Source organism: Conger conger, chromosome 4 (assembly GCF_963514075.1).
Source record: "Conger conger chromosome 4, fConCon1.1, whole genome shotgun sequence".
NCBI lineage: Eukaryota > Metazoa > Chordata > Actinopteri > Anguilliformes > Congridae > Conger > Conger conger.
The window spans coordinates 14941034-14957020 of record NC_083763.1 but is presented as its reverse complement, the minus strand read 5'-3'; the positions used below and the strand labels follow the sequence as shown (position 1 = coordinate 14957020).

General features: G+C 47.4%; 1 protein-coding gene across 6 annotated transcripts in view; it reads right to left on the bottom strand.

Moving 5' to 3' along the window:
* LOC133126141 (receptor-type tyrosine-protein phosphatase S-like) overlaps positions 1-15987 on the bottom strand; it is a 203848-nt gene that overhangs the window by 104735 nt on the left and 83126 nt on the right. The window lies entirely within an intron of this gene.

Genomic DNA, 15987 nt, shown 5'->3' with positions numbered 1-15987 from the left:
CTGTCCCGTGTGTATGTATGTGTTTAGGCCAGTGTGTGTGTGCACCACGCTAGCCATGAAAAGAAAGAGGCAAGGAAATGGCCCTTAAACTAAATATCTAAATATCCTGCCCTATTTTTGAATTATTCAAGGACTTGAGCCAGTTGTTTTTCCTTCCCAACCAACATTCTGCCTTTTCAACTACCCTAAAAAAGCCTTTGGAGCAGGATCGGCCAGTGCCCTTTGGACAAAATGGCTGACAGAATCCCAAGCTATTTTCAGCCACCATCAGGCTGACACTCCACACTTACTTTCATGCCGTTGTCTGTGCTTTGGGACTTCCAGCAAATGCCACCCAACATAATCCATTTATCCATTTTCTCACTATTTTTGTTGCCATAAAAAGCCGGATTTTAAACAACAGCATTGTTTTCAGTGCCCTATAATTGTCGCCATATCTCGTCCTCTATTCGCTTGGAAATCTGAACTACAGTACGTGGGGGGAAAACCGGTTAAAACCGGACGGTCTCTGCTAATTGCAACCGTTGCAAATTTAATTTAGACGGATAGCGAAATTGCACGGTTCGCATAATAATTCCAGTGATTCAGAGGGAGTAATGTTTTTTCAGACAGATGCACAAAAAAAGCCGGTCTGTGGTCGCAATTACTTCTTAGGAGGAAGCCTGCCTCCGATTCATTTTAATTCTAACAAAGCAATTGATTTACATTACGTTGTTTTAATTTTAACCGTAGGAGAAGTTTTAACCGGAATCCATTTGTTCTCAGGTTCCCTTATTTATAGCTGAACAGTCTGTTTTCAGTAGCACTTAGGTAGGCACTTGTGGAAGTCGTGCTACAGCGAGAGGTGCGGTTTTGCGCGTGGAAATTCTCAGAACGGTAGTCGTTTAGTAAACAAGTGCCGACGCTCGCCCTTGAGTTGAAATATACGGCAGAAAAGGTATTCTGAAGAGGGACGCGTCGCTCGAAATGGCCACTTCCCCCCGCTCTCGATTGCCCCCCTGTCAGGGCGGCGGTGAGAGATAGCGGAGTGTTCAGAGTGAGGTCGTGAGTGCAGACGTGAGTTTCCTAATCGGCAATGTCTTCTCAGGAAACTGCACTGACCACACAGGACAGCTGCACCGCTGCAGCCAGGGCTGACGGGTAGACCTGATAAGCCAATTTGTCGCATTACCATCATATTGATAAACCGGTAAAACTGTGCTTCTGTATGGGAGCCAACGGGAGGTTTTACGCACATACACACTTTCTCTCTGTCTGAGAATAACAGGCTGCCCTAGCAGCATTTCATCACCCTGTCAGCTGATCTAGAGACACGCTAACACGCAAAGCACATGTGACAACTTAAAATGTCACACACCACACACACCCGTGTCATAATAGGGGCATGAACATTAGATTGTGCTGCCTAATGTGACTGCTATCGGGATACAAAAAGAAGACCCCCCCCTCCCCCACCAACCAAACCATTTTCTCACTGCTATCAGTGCTTGTAAAAGAGATGTGATTTTTCCAGATCAATCAAGAAATATTGATTTTTCTGGCCCTAAATGTCTCAACCAGAGGTAATGGACAGGAGTATGTCAAGAAAAAAACCAAGAAGATTTAAACAGATAGCTGAAATCTTTCCCGTTAGAGGAGAGCATGTTTAGCAGTAACATGAAAAACTAGGGGACCCCTAAGGCACAAAAAAAATCTGTATTTACTGATTATTCAAGAGCCACGTCTGTTCTGTGAAGTAACAAAACAGCAACCTGAGAAAATAACAAGCTGCAGAATCAGTTCCCTCTGGGCCCGGTTCTGCTTGACTGACAGGTGGCGGGAGTCGCGTTAGCCCGGAGGCTTTGACCCAGGGGATGTGGTAAACCGACTGCCGCGTTTCCTTGCATACCGGGCGTGCCGGGGTCAAGCCGAAAGCTTGCGCCTAAAGCCTCGAACCGGAGACTCAGACAGTGTTCCCGCCATCGAGCCGGCGGCACTCTGAACCTCGTCCTCACGACGCCTCCGTGAGCTCCACCTCATACCGCTCACACCCCCGCTCGGCCGACTCCGTCGTGACCTTGCGTTCCTCAGAGACGCACTGTGAGCAAGAGCCGACCTCCAGAGGGGCGGAAGCCCAGGTTCAGAAGACGTTTTTACATAAACAGATTAGGTTAGCCCCAGTATAGACATAAACAATATTGGGGCGACAGTGGCTCAGGCGGTAAGAGCAGTCGTCTGGCAGTCGGGAGTGTTGCCGCCCTGGGTGTGTTGAAGTGTCCCTGAGCAAGACACCTAACCCCTAAATCAGGGGTCGGCAACCCTGGTCCTGGAGAGCCGCAGGGTGTGCTGGCTTTCGTCTCCACCTTAAAATAAGCAACCGATTCAGACCCAAGTGAGGTGAGGTGAGTTAACTGTGCAATCAGCGGCTTTCATTGATCAATTAATGCCAAGTAACAACGAAAGCCAGCACCCCTGCCCTAAATGCTCCCGACGAGCCGGTTGGTACCTTGCATGCCAATCGCCGTTGGTGAGTATGTGAATGAATGGGTCAATGAGAAGCATCAATTGTACAGCGCTTTGGATGAAGGTGCTATATAAATACCAACCATTTACCATTTACCAATATAGCTCAGGTCCCTAGTGTAGAATCTGAACATGACCAGCTTGAAATTAACAGCTACCAGCTGTTTCAAAACATAGTTTGAGATGGTCAAACCATGTTGCACATGGAGCTAGTCTGAGCTGGTCAACAAGCTGCCAGCTGTTTCAAAACCTAGCTTCAGCTGTTCTTCTCAGCAGGGGTTTAACCTGCATACAGCGTGGCTGCGTCCTAGTCGGCGAGAAAGCTTTCGCTTTTCAAACGAAAGTAGCTGGGTTTTCACCAGAAAGCCCTGACAACACCTCGCCAACTTTCCGCCACAAGAAAATGTTCGGCGGGTAACATCACAGCACAGACTGCTCCAGCTACAGCCCGGGAGATCACTGCAGAGACGCGACACACTTCTCCCGAAAAGTTGGGACGGGTTCTTTGTGCCGGAAGACGAGGGAGCTGGCGTCGCTCGGTAAATATTTCAGGGCCAGACGCGGAACGGGAGGAATCTCTCGTGCTGTTTTAAGGTTTCATGCCGAATGCTTTCGCATTGGTTATTAACGAATGCTGATGTGTGATCTCTTTATACCACCTGTCCCCATTGGGAAGATGTGACACATATCAGCTTCCCCAGTGCTATGGCTGCTTTACGTACTTGCGTGCGCGCCCCTCTCTCTCTCTCTCTCTCTCTCTCTCCATCTATCTCTCCCTCCCTCCCTCCGATGCATGACTTCATCAGTTTTTGATCATCCGTTTTTTGCGTGATATCACCCACGGGTGTCGACAGGCAGTCCCACAGTATCCTCGGTAACGCCGAGACTCTCTCACCGCCAGGTCATTTCCTCGGTTCTCGTGTTCCAGCCGATGGGCACGGATACACGGTCTCCGCATTCCGGGAGCGAGTCGCGTTCCCGTGACATTGGAGCGGAAAAGGGCTCATTCCCCCGTAACCGCATCAATTAAAACCGCGAAAGCACCGTGAGTAATTCGCTCTTGAGCTTAATTACAGGAATGGAACGGTTTATGCTAATGAGCAAGGGTGGTTGGAAGCTGAGGAATTACAATGTCATCAATTTTCTGATCCAATCAGAGGTTTGGGGCGCGGTCCCGGAAACATTCCTTCCACCTAAATTTGATGCTGGAAAACTGAGCGCTATCCTGGGAATGCGGGATGGGAATGTCATTTAATTGAGGAATTGTCTTTTCCTTATTCGATCAGTAAACACTGATTTACAGACATGAAAATTCTCCGAGGGCCACTCAGAGTTCAATTATTTTGAGTTTTTATTGCTGAACATTCTTCTTCCGCGACCAGCTGTCAAAGATCGCTGTCAGGAAAACAGCTCTTGTTGTGTGTGTGATTCTGACATCAGCCAGCTCCTCTGGTTGCGATATGTAGGTTCCAGAAATCTGGTCACTGTTCTCTCCAGCAGCTGACTGGTTGACGGAAGAAGCGGGGAATGATGGAAGAGCCACAAATGATGGGGGGCCCCCACCCAATCCTCTAACCCCCACCCCCCACACTCACACCCGGGCGACCGTGTTCACACTTCACTCTATCGGAGCCAGACGACAACAATCCTCACCCAGGCCAGACGGGTCAGTCAGGCAGCCGTCTGGAAGCAAGCGCTGTCGATCTCATTTCTGTCTGAGGCGCATGATTTGCTTTTATTCAGGGCAGGCGTACGTTATGTGAGTTTATCACAGGTTACGATGCCAGGAGCTCGGATGCCCTCTCTCACTGCGTGAGGTGAAATTGTGACAAACGATCAGATAATTGAATAGACAATACGGGCTCCCGACCAGATCAGAAAAACAGCATAAACAGAACCACCTCCTGATTGGTCAACTGGAGTCGAAACACAGAATCTGCTCGCAAGGACCCCTCACACCTAAATTCAAGCCAATCATGCTAAGATTTGTTTTACATACCAAAAAAGAATCGGGTGCCCGTAAGCCAATCAGAATGGTATCTCACATCAAGCGAACAGCAACGTTAAGACCGTTAAGATTTACATTTACATTTTAGTCATTTGGCAGACGCTTTTAATCCAAAGCGACAAGTGCATAGGTTCTTCCACAAGTTAAAGCATTACATCCATAACTAGTGAAGTACACATGAAGTTAAGAATGATTCTTCTTACGATTTGGTCCCGATCTGAAAATAACAATCAGGAGCCTGCAAGTCGCACAGTGCATGCCCGCCTTTGAAGAGTACGTTTTTTTTGGAATGCTTTCATCCAAGATTCTAAGTCAGTGTTCTAGAACTTGGTTTCAGTTACCAGTAGCAATTGTGACATCAGCAGAGGAGTGCTCAGTTAAGAACATTCCAATCTCATATTTGTGATCTCACAACTATGGGGAAAGGGGAAAGGAGAGAGAAAGCAGGCTCACTCAGACCCACTCCACCCCGTCAGGAACACCAACAGGGAGGGGACAGCAGGCAGAGTGGGCAGTAATGGACGGCCATTACAGCAAAACTATCCTGGGCTATATTATCCAGGACTCACATTAAAATCATTTGTGCCATCCGTCCCTCTCTCTGCTCCCCCATTTGTTTCTTGTAACACCCCCTTCCCCTCCCCAGTTTTGATAATGCCTCCCTTTTATTTCTCCCTCTACTTCTGTCTCCAGCTTTACACATGTCACATTAGGTGGCTTTGAAACCCGCAGCTGAATAACAGTTGTTCTGCCTTTTCTGCCTTTGGGTGGCATTGGCAACTGCCCCCATCCACCCCCACACCCCTTCATCCAAACTTCTTACCCCCCCCCCAACAGCAGTGCACAGGCAGGCCACCCCTGTGGGTCCCGGGGGGGAGGGAGGGGGAGTAACGCTACCCTTACTCCAATCCGGAGGCTCGGTACGGCTTCGTTTCGAGGGAGGGCGAAAAATAACCGTCAGATTAATCAAGCTTAATTGCCTTTAATTGCGGCTCTCCGCGTAATTCTGTTACGCAAGAGACAGGTGCGCAGCCTCTAATCTGATCGGTGGGCTTAGCTTCAGCGACAGAGCGAGCTCCGCCCAAATCTACGGTTACACGACGTGACCTTGGCCGGGGTCGAATTCGCCCCATTCACCCTGTACTCCCCTCTCTCTGTCGGCTGGAACGGTCCCCTCACATCGCCTTGTATGAATACAATACGCTGCAATATATTGTAAATATGAGGACCGAACATTGTATTTTATAATATAATGATTGAACATGCAGTGTATTTTCTTAGAATATACTGTATACACTCTCAAAATTAATGTCGCAGCAGAGGTACATTTTTGTTCTCCAAGGATCAAATTTCCTACATGTACTCTGAAACTACAGTTATGTTCTCTTTGGGTAGAAATGAGTTTGTTTTCCAAGCAAAACGGGTACAAATTAATTATACACTGCTGGGTTACTGCCCCAGAGATAAGCACTTGTACCTTTTAGTACCTTTATTTCTGAAAGTGTATAGAAATATTATAAAGCAACAATAATAAATCCATTTGAATATAAGTCTTTCTTTATTCTAAGGTACTTCATTTCAGTGTATATTTGTTATATAAGCATTTCCGTGCGGGACCTCGTTCTGGGGTATATTGTTTGCTGACATGTCAGGGAAAGAGATTCAAATGAACACAGAAGCTCTTGAAGCGGCTTTGCGTGCTCATGATGATCCCAAGACAGATGTTTTAGGTTCTGAAAACGTGCTTTAATCATGGAAAAGAACGGGGAAAATCACATCCCAGCTCAGCTCCCACAAACCCAGAACCTTCCCCCTGAGGTCTCTCTCACCAGGTCCTGTTTGTGGGTGGTCGCAGGTCTGGTAACCATTTTCAAATCCCTCGAAAATTTAGTTTAAAACATTGCATATCTAAACTTTTTACTTGATACCCGGCGTTTAAAATGCTTTTTGCTTTTTTTGTTTAGTTTTTTCCTCCACAGGTTTCCTTGCAGGGTCCAAGTTCTTCTCTGTGAGGTCAGTTCAAGCACTTGGAACTGTACTTCCCTCGAGGGTTTTCAGTGCACTTGTACCTGGTTATGCACTTTTTGTCTGCCAAATGCCTGCGATGTAATGTTTATTTTTAAAACCCAAACAGACCACCGTGTTTCCACTTTCCTGTCCTGGCTGAACCTGTCCCTGCTCTTCAGCCCCCCTGTGTCTGTCATCAGGGCACCCCCCTCCATGTGTTTATTACTGGTATTATTATTTTCACTTAGACAAATTATTCAATTTCATCAGCGGCGTAATCAAGTTAACCTGATTACTCACGGACGCTGCCAGAGACGAGGCTTTACAGTGCTCCCCGCATTAACATTACAGAGAGAGAGGGAGAGAGAGAGAGAGAGAGGGAGAGGGAGAGGGAGGGGGTGAGAGGGAGAGAGGGAGAGTGAGAGAGAGGGAGAGAGAGAGGAAGAGAGAGAGTAAGGGGGTGAGAGGGAGAGAGAGAGAGTAAGTGAGAGAGAGGGAAAGAAAGAGAAAGAGAGGGAGAGAGAGAGAGGGAATGAGATGGAGAGAGAGAAATATGTGTTAGAGCACACATACGAAGAGGGAGGGAGTAAGTGAGTGAGTGAGTGAGTGAGTGAGGGAGTGAGTGAGTGAGGGAGAGAGAGGGAGAGGGACAGTGAGGGGTGAGAGAGAGGGAAAAGGATGGAGAGAGAGATATGCATTAGTGCACAGGTACGGGGAGGGAGTGAGTGAGACTGTGAGGGAGGGAGAGAGAGACAGAGGGACAGAGTGAGGCAGTGAGAGAGAGAGGGAGGGAGTGAGTGAGGGAGAGAGAGGTGCAGGCGGAGAGAGAGAGAGAAAAGTGAACTGGAAAAAGCCCGGCGTAAAGAAATAGATATTTAAGTAATCTGCAGGCCCAGCTGTTTGGGCTCCGGAGACGGTCAATTTCATTTACTCTCCCGTTTCCAGGCCAACAGCGGCTCAATTAACATAATCGACCACATGGAGGAGGAGGCGGAAGAGGCAGGAGCCAGGCTGACCCGGAGTGGACTGGCTCTGTCACCTTGGACAGAGCGGCGTCGGGGGGGGGGGGGGGGGGGTGGCGGTACTGAGGCCGAGTCTCCAGGAGGAGGGGGTCACGGAGGCAGATAACGGACAGTAATGTGGCGTGCTCTTTACGCATTTAGAGAGGCTTTTAACCCCCCTCCACCCTCTCCACACTGAAGTAGGCTACGCCCCCACCTTCCACACTGTACCAGGTTGACTTTTACACAGAAATGATCAAAACTGGAAAATAAGCACAAAAAAAAAGTGTTTACCTTACGGCTCTTGGCAGACGCTCCTGTACAGAGCCGTGTCTTACCTACGGCTGACTCACACTTTTAAAAACGCAGCACTCTGATGTGTTCAGCAACTCAGCGTTAAGGCATCACAACCTCAATGATTAGTACCTCCTCGCTACAATTGCTATTGTTAAAATAGAGGACTGCATTGTGTTCACTTGATCACTTGATCACAGGTGGAAAGTCAGAGCCACTTCGACTCAAAGCCAGAAGTGAAATGTTCTTACCCCCATTAACAGATCACCAAATGAGTCAAAGCGGTCTCACCTCATTGGCAACATTTTGATTTATCTAGCAAAAAAGTACTAAAACACTTGTTGAATCTGACCTATTTTTGCTTTCCGCAGTGTACCGCCAAAGACACACGGGATACACAGAGGTGCTGTACTGCCTTCAGTAAACGTCTGTTTGCAGCCCCGTCTCCTGATTAAAGAGGTGTGCAAGACCCACCCAATAGAGTGTTGAGCAGCTGTTCCCAATAAACCCAGCTTGCCTGAACAGAGGGGCAATGAAAAGCCCTACACTTATTACCCCACTGCACAAAACCGAAACATAAGTCAATCTCAACAAGTCTTTACGCATTAAAATCTTATTTTTCATCTTATTACATTTTTTGCAATATAAGTCAAAAGTATTCTCAATGAGGTGAAACAGCTTACACTCATTTGAAAATGAGCAAATGGAGTAAGAAATTTCACACGTCAAGCGAATTGTACCTCCAAACAAGAAACTTGAGAAAAAAAAAAATAATCTCATTAAAAGAATAAAACACTTAGAATTTTACACTAAAGCGCTTTGAGACCTAGAACCTTACAGTGTCATAATATGTTGTTAGTAGGGCACTAAATACATATAAGTGTGAAGTTTTGCACATAGTTTAAAAGTATGAAAAAGGCCTAAGGTTGTATCTGCTCAGAGCCCTTTCACTTTGGTACAAGAAGGCACCAAAATCTGAAAACTACCCAGAACACAGATAGAACCTTATAATTCCAAGGTCCTGAGTTGTTCAGACAGACTTTTTTTAGCAGGAACCGCTAGCTTACAGCCACAGTAGCACGGCAGAATAGAGAGACCAGAATGGTGAGATGGCTCAGATACATTCCCCCCTGCGAGTGAGGTGGTGGGAGAGAGCCATCCTTCTAAGTCATTTTCCCGCTTAAGTTTTCCCGAATGCTCAAGGCTGGTTCCTGAGAGACCTGGGGTTCGACCGTTACCACCCCTGTACTCCGCTACCTCCGCACAGACAGACCGGGCTCCGCAGCCTAATTTAATTACGCGGAGGATTTGGCGTTTCGCAACCATTCGTGTCAAACACCTTGCCAACGCAATCGTGCCACAGCTTTTTTTTTTTCTTTTCGTTTCACAAACAAATCGTGCCGATTTGCATCCGTCACGTTCAACCCGCGCCCCGTTTAGCGGCGTGATGCACGGCAACGTGTCGCTTCAGCGTTTCCTGACAAACGAGCGAACTCCGCGAGAATGAGTCCTGATGTTCTTCCTCACCCCGGCGTGCTTACAGCTGTGTGGAGGAGCCCAGACAAGGTGTGTGTGTGTGTGTGTGTGTGTGTGTGTGTGTGTGTGAGTGAGGAAGGGCACTTCACCTGGGGTACAAGCCATGGTTCAGTTAACCCCTTATGGGCAGATGAGATCTGCACGTTACATCTCCCTTAACAGACGGATGCGACCTGCGCATTATGTCTCCAATACGGATAATAATATGACCGTTTTTCAAGACACGTGACCGTTGAAATGCATTGTGATTCCAAGGCCTTCCTATGGGATTTCCATAGGGCGTCTTAGTCCATAAGGGGTTAAGAACATTCTAGTCACACTTTTGTGACCTCACACCTTAAAGGGTTAAAAGGAGGAGAGGTTCTCCTGTGGAATTCTGGGATGGGGGTGGGGAGGGGGTCACAGCTGCACTCGAGGCACAGATGTTGAGACGGAAACCGACTGCAAGTGGGGCCAAGGAGACCCAGCGAGCGTGTAGCTCGTCCTCATTGGCCGAGGAGCCGGGCTGTTGCTCGGCCCCCCAGTCACACCCAGGCAGGAGGCCAGAACAGAAGTACTGCAATCAAGCAGATCTGCCCAGAGAGAGAGAGAGAGAGAGGGAGAGAGAGGGGGGTGGGGAGAGAGGAGAGAGAGGGAGAGGGGGGGAGGAGGGAGAGAGAGAAAGATAAAGAGAGAGAGAAGGAGGGGGTGAGAGAGGGGCAGAGAGAGGAAAGAGAGAAAGAGAGAGAGACAGAGAAAGAGAGAGAGGGGTAGAGATGGAGAGAGGGGGAGGGAGAGAGGAGAGAGAGACTGCGTCATTTACATCCGCTCTCTCCCCTTCGTGTTTGAGAGCGATGCTGAACGATGCTTGGTGACAAAGCGCACAGCGTCCTGTGAACACGCCCTAAGTGACAAGTGGGGACAAGTGGCTTATGGGGACACTGCAGGTTTAACAGCTCGTCCCCCGATGGTTCAGTTTGGGTCGAGCAATACGGGGAGGAGAAGTGTGTGAGTATGTATGTGTGTATGTGTGTGTGAGAGTGTGTGTGTGCATGCATGTGCATGTGTGCGCGCATGTAAGAGTGTGTGCTTGTGTGTGTGTGTATGTGTGAGTATGTGTACTAGGCATTAATAAAACAGTAAAATGGAAATTTCCAGGAAGCAGGAACTGATCGTGCCATTCAGCCTCAGAGGAAGAAGCACAGATTGTCCTTTATCCCAGCTTTCCAAAAAAAAAGAAAAAACCACACACCGTAATATGACAAACAAAATATGTATATTTATTTATCTCTGGTCCTGCTACCTTTCTGCAGTGTGTGAGGTCTTCCTGCTACAAGCGTTCCGAGGATCGACGGGTAACATCTGGGCTTTGGCCTCTAACCCCCCCCCCCCACCGATCGCCGCTGATTTCCCCTCTACAGGTGGCGGGATCAAAGGACAGGAAGATAGATGTATTCCCGTAAAAAATTCCAGTAAAATTCCCGTAGAGCACAATTTTTCCCCGGAACCAGTGGGCCACAAGCTGAAATATGGAATTTCATCACAGCTGACGTGTGTGTGTGTGTGTGTGTGTGTGTGTACACCCCAGTTCTGCATTTTAGCAGAATTCTCTTCCTGTTTCAACAACTATAATGTATACAGTATGAAATACATAAGCAAAATACGAGTGATCCTTTTGCCTTTAATCTGTTTGGACAGAAGCTGACAGTGAAACAGAAATCTTTCTTTTCATCTATATTCAGAATTTTGTATGACTGTATGTTTTTGGTTCTGTTGACACTTCTCAGGGATCTGGGACCTGTTCCACAAAGCAGGATTCCTGAGTTATCTGGATAACTACACCGAGTAAAACCCGGAACGGCTCTTTTTACTGCAGGCCGTGTTCCAGATTTAGGAGGGATCCGGGTTTTCCCTCAGTGCAGTTATCCAGCTATCTCCGTAATCTTCCTTCGTGATGCAGGCCCCTGGCTTCCCACAGTCCCAGATCAGCGAGTGAATGCGGAACATTAGCAAAGCGCTAACGCGGGTTATTCATCATGCCATTACGCCGTTACCCGCAGTAGCACACACAGGGGTGCCTTTCTAACACACACGGGCCTGGGCCTCGTCGAGGGGGAACAGCTCTTTTAATAACACACACCTGCAGACGACACACACACACACACACACACACCGCACCGGGCCGGGTAAACAAACGCGTAATCGCGCTAACGGCCAGCCTCGCCGCTGCGTTAATAATTCACCGCCACAGATACGTGGTGCGACAGGGGCGGTGGGTTTGGCCGGATCAGACCGTACCGGTAAATGGAATGCATTATGCAGGACGCGGGGGGGAGAAGGGGGGGGGGTCTGGCGGGGGGCGGAATCGGCCTTGTTTATGAAGGTGAGATAAGGGTACGGAGACCAGACGAACACAGCCAGCCTCAGCTCTTCTTGTGATCTCCTACAGGGCCGCCGTCTCTCCGAGAGAGCTTTTCTTCTCCTCTACTCGCTCTCTCTCTCCTCGCTCTCTCTCTCCTCGCTCTCTCTCTCTTCTTCATAGTGCGTGATCACTGGGCCTCGGGGAGATGATTCGAGGTAAGGGACGCAGTGGGGGGCTCGAAAAGCAGAGAGAGAGGAAGGGAGAGGGGGATGGAGAAACGGAGAGGGAGGTAGAGACGGAGAGAGAAGGAGGGAGAGAGATAGGGAGGGAGAGAGATGGAGCGGGAGATACAGAGAGAGAGACAGACAGAGAGATATGGAGAAAGAGAGGGAGAGAGGGAGATACAGAGAGAGAGAGGGAGGAAAAGAGAGGGGTGGAGAAACAGAGAGGGAGGTAGAGACGGAGAGAGAAGGAGGGAGAGAGAGAGAGATAGGGAGGGAGAGAGAGGGAGCGGGAGATACAGAGAGAGACAGACAGAGAGACATGGAGAAAGAGAGGGAGAGAGGGAGATACAGAGAGAGAGAGGGAGGAAAAGAGAGGGGGGTGGGGTCGACGCAGTTCCCGAGAGCTTTCATTATTTATCAGCTGCTCATTATCACCACGGTTACTGTCCACCTGCTCCAAAAATGACTTATTCTGCCAGCTGCCTCCGGCTGGCCCTCTCTCTCTCTCCCTCTGCGTATCTCTCTCTCCCTCCCTCTGCATATCCCTCTCTCTCTCCCTCTCTCCCTCTCCTCCTTCTGCATAGCCCTCCCTCTCTCTATCTCCTTCTGCATATCCCTCTCTATCCTTCCTTTTGCATATCTCTCTCTCCTTCTCCATATCCCTCTCTCCCTCCCTCTGCATATCCCTCTCTCTCCCTCTTTTGTCTCCCTCATTCCCTTTCTCCCCCTCTCTCTCTCCCTTTCCCTCTCCCCCCGCCCCCCTTAACTCCTTATGCAGAGTAAAAAAGTTAAATCCATTCACTGTTTAATCCATTGCAGTCGATGTGAGTTTTCACTCTGGGCATATTAACCACACAATTAAGGTCATGATTAATTCAGTTCTTGGGGTGTAGTGACCTTTGACCCGTGACAATTATCCATTGGCAATGATTAGCTGGAGGCCACACACACACACACACACACACACTCTGTGTTTAACGTCAGAAGAATACTATGCAGCTGCAACTGTTGATGACTAAACAAGCACATTTTAAAAAGAAGAAACAGTAGGACCTTTATTCTTTCTGCATTCCAATACTGCAAACCGCTGACGCACCGCATAAAACCCTTTCAACAGACATAATCTCTGCAAAACCTACGGAATGGAAATGACACTTTCCAGCACACCGTGTGTTTGTAAATGGCATTGTGCTGGTAGCCTACAACTGCACACAACAAAAATAATGAAGTTTAACCGCCATTTCTGCAGCACAAAAGTGCTTGTGTCTTTCAAAAACGATGAAGCAAAATGGTTTCTGTATCATTTCAATAAAACAACAAATGCATCTCTTATGCTCTGTAAACTGCTTAAAAGGGGATGTGTTCCTGTGAGAGAGGGGGAAAAAGGTTTTCTAAAATGGCCACCTCAGACGCTAGTGTTGGATCTTCACCCGTCTGTATTAGTTCTGGAAATCAAACTTAACCTGTGTTTGTGCTGTAAGCCTCTCTACTAATGGCTCTAATGGCTTGCGATGTAACACAATTCTTCAGTTATCCCTCGACTTTGCGTTTAACTGCACACTCATACATCTGGCACCCTGCACACTGCAACCCATCATGGAGGCCATCTTAATGCAGAGCTATATCACCCATCTCTACCCCCAACTTCCCCCCAAAATCCCTCGACTTTGCGCTTAACTGCACACTTTTACACCCGACGCCCACTCCCCTGTACAGTGGAACCCTGCTCTCTTAGCCAAAGTAAAGGTGAAAACAGTGAGGCCATCTTAGTACATAGCTACATCACCCATCTCTACCCCCAACTTCCCCCCAAAATCCCTCGGCTTTGCGTTTAACTTTTACATCCGAAAGCCACTTCTTATGACACTGCGAACCAGCCCTACTTCCACTCTTAAGCCAGAAACGAAACAAAAAAACGAAACTAAACTTAAACCAGAAACTTAAGTAAAACTGAAAGTAGGGAGGCCATCTTAGCACAGAGCGGTAGCGCCGCTACCCCCCCCCACATCCTCCATCCTCTAATGTGTGATAATGCGTTCTCTTCCCCCGCGCGCTCGCTGGCTTTCAGGAGCAGTACGGAGCGGACGATAATCAGCCACGCGCCGTTACTCCGGATCTCTCGCTACAGGCCTGAGAAACACGCCGCTGATAATACCCACAATCCTCCGGGGCGGGCCGTCCGCAGCGCTTCGGAGCGGAGGGAGGGCAGAGGGAGGCGGAGCAGACGCGATAGGCCTCTCTCCACCTCCCGCTCTTAATTATTTAATGTTAAGACTGTTCAGGATTCAGGCACGGAGGCGTTCCGTTAAAAAATAGCCTGGATTCAATGTTTAATGACGGATTGGGTGGATGGGGCCATCTTAGGATGCAGGTGGCGAAGGTTGGTGTCTGGGGTGCAAATTGATTTTCTAAAAATGTAGGAAACCTTTCATGAAATTTCTGTGGATGGTTTATCATTAATTTTACACATTCTTATTCATTTTTGGGGTTGTGATTTAAGCTATTATCCTCTCTACCTAAAAATAGCATTACAGGTGATGTACTTATGCTTCTATTTGATGCAAAGCCATTTCCTGAATTCTTGAATTAATATGCAACAGCTAAAAATAAGTCTACAGCTAAAAAGAAGGTTTATAGGCTAGGGTACCTACTGGATATTACTGGCCACTGGATTTCCAGTTCCTGCGTTTCCAAATAATTTAACTTAATTAATTAATGAATGAATCAATAATGTAAATTTCAATGTGCAACAGCCTGACCAACAGCCACACCAACACTACAGTATACCTCTCAGCCAATCACAGCGTGAGGACAGGGACTGCACAACCAATCAGCACCGACTAACCACTCACAATTCGGTCTACAACTTCCCAATAAACATTATTAAAGTGTTAATAATGTGTTTCAGCCATTTTTCTTTTTCTGCTGTATATTAAATTTCAAGAAGTGTTGCGTACCGCTAAGGATGCTGAATTGTGAAAAATAAACAACTCAATCGAGAGATGCAGACACAGAGAGAATAAGGCGATCGATAGAAAAGAGGAAAAAAGTCAAGTGTGAAAGAGAGAAAGAGAGAGAGAGAAAGAGCGAGAGAGATTGACAAAAGAACTAGGCTTGTGCCAAGCTGGCGAAACGTGTGCAAATACCCTTAAAAAAACCTGAGGCGGAATTGGAAAAGCACAATTTATCAAAGTCACAGTCAGGAACTCAGCGTGAACACCCAAGCCCCGCTCCTATTGATTGGTGTGTAATTACCTGCACAGACGCACAGAGACAGGAAAGAGACAGCGACTATGAGCTTCATTAAGTATTCATAATGCCATCATTATTTAAGCTACCGAGGGGAAAAAAAGGAACCAAACATTATTTTAACCCTTGTGTTGTCTTAAGGGTCAAACATGACCCGCTACTATGTTTAACAGCAGAGACTCTTTTTTCAACTTGAAATGTGATGACAACGTTTGTGATGAGTGACAGGTTGTTTCCTCATGCGAAACAGATTTTGGGTTTAAAATTAAATTCAATTAAATGAGACGTCAGAAGAAAAAAGGCAGATCTGTAAAGAGAGTACAGCTTCTCCGGATGAGTAATAAAAACTGAGTAAGAAGTATTACTGGCTCAGCTGTTTCTGTGCTGTCCAATCACAACCCTTGATTTCCCCTGAAGCAGTCACTGCATATTGTAATTGGCCACACCGCTAAATAAATAAAGGTACGACAAGTGCCTAAAAAGGTCACCGGGGCGGTACCCTAAAGGTACATAAAACTGTACCCCTAGCAAGCAATACATAATTAATTTGTACCCGTTTTGCTTGGAAAGCATACTAATTTGTACCCAAAGAGAACATTACTGTAGTTTCAGAGTACATTTGGGAAATGTGATCCTTGAAGAACAACAACGTACCTCCACTGTCCACTTTGTTTCCGAGAGCGTAGCAACACTGTCAACAAAAGTCTTTCCTCCACGCCAGGAGTAGCCAAGTGCAGGTTTTCATTTTCACCCTGACTAAATGAGCTAACTGGCTGTACACCAACACTGCTTCACTTAGAGATTAGATCACAATGAAATGTTTCA